Below are 1118 nucleotides of genomic sequence, written 5' to 3' on the forward strand. Positions count from 1 at the left end.
CTCGAAGGCCGCAGACCCGCACCTCCGCCCAGTCCCGGTGGGCCGCCCAGGCTCTTCCGCTCCAGACAGGCCCCGCCCCGGAATTCCCCAGCAAACGAGTCCCATCTGGCGCGGGAAACCGGGGCTGAGTTGCTGGTTCCGATGCCTCTCCTGGCACGTGGGCTTCTGGCCGCGGTGGGGCGAGAGCGCGGCCTCCCCGGAATCACTGCGGCGCGTCTGGGCATTGGCGAGAGACTCAGGAGGGCTCGGGGCCGGACCACCCACCCGGGCAAAAAGCAGGTGGCTGAGCAATGGAAAGTGGGGCTTTAGCTGAGCCTTCCTTCCCCAGAATGTAGTCAACATTTTAAAAACAAGAGCAACGCACTCTCATTACCAAAAAAAAAAAAAAAAAAAAAAGTGCACAAACAGCAAAGGAAGTCAAAAGACAACCTAGGAAAAATTGGAAACCTATCACAAAATGCGAATTTCCTTGTAACGCAGAGCCAGTGTTCCCTTTACATATATGTAATAAGTAAGTGGGAAGAGATCAATGGTTCAGGAGAAGGACAAAAAACAGTTCACAGGGAAAGAAATGCAAATAGATTTTAACATACGAAAGAAAGCAACTTAGGTTGTTTATCAAGAATTCACATTAAAACAACATAAGCTATTGACTGACTATAGATTTTTCTTTGTCTCACAGACTCCAGAAACGTGAAAATAATGGGTGACGCAGCAGTAAGGAACAAAATGCCTTAAACAATTGCCCCTGTGGCATGGGGAGCAGTGACTGAAGTGAGTCTCACACTCACGTCCTGATAAATTTTGCGTCCTTCAAATAGTTCAGACTGCTCTGAGCTATTTTTCTTTCCTCAAAACCTTCCATCATTGTATTTCCTCTACCACACTTACTAACTGGTTAAACTGATAGGGCTCACAAATATTGTGTATTACCTCACATGACAAAATGGACTTTGTAAGAGGTGATTAAGTTAAGATGGGTTGTGTGGCTGGGTGTAATGTAATCACAAGAGTTCTTTTTTTTTTTTTTGGCGGAGTCTCGCTCTGTTGCCCAGGCTGGAGTGCAGTGGCGCGATCTCAGCTCACTGCAAGCTCCGCCTCCCGGGTTTACGCCATTC

The sequence above is a fragment of the Mandrillus leucophaeus genome, unplaced genomic scaffold (genome assembly GCF_000951045.1).
Source record: "Mandrillus leucophaeus isolate KB7577 unplaced genomic scaffold, Mleu.le_1.0 Scaffold201, whole genome shotgun sequence".
NCBI classification, from domain to species: Eukaryota; Metazoa; Chordata; class Mammalia; order Primates; family Cercopithecidae; genus Mandrillus; species Mandrillus leucophaeus.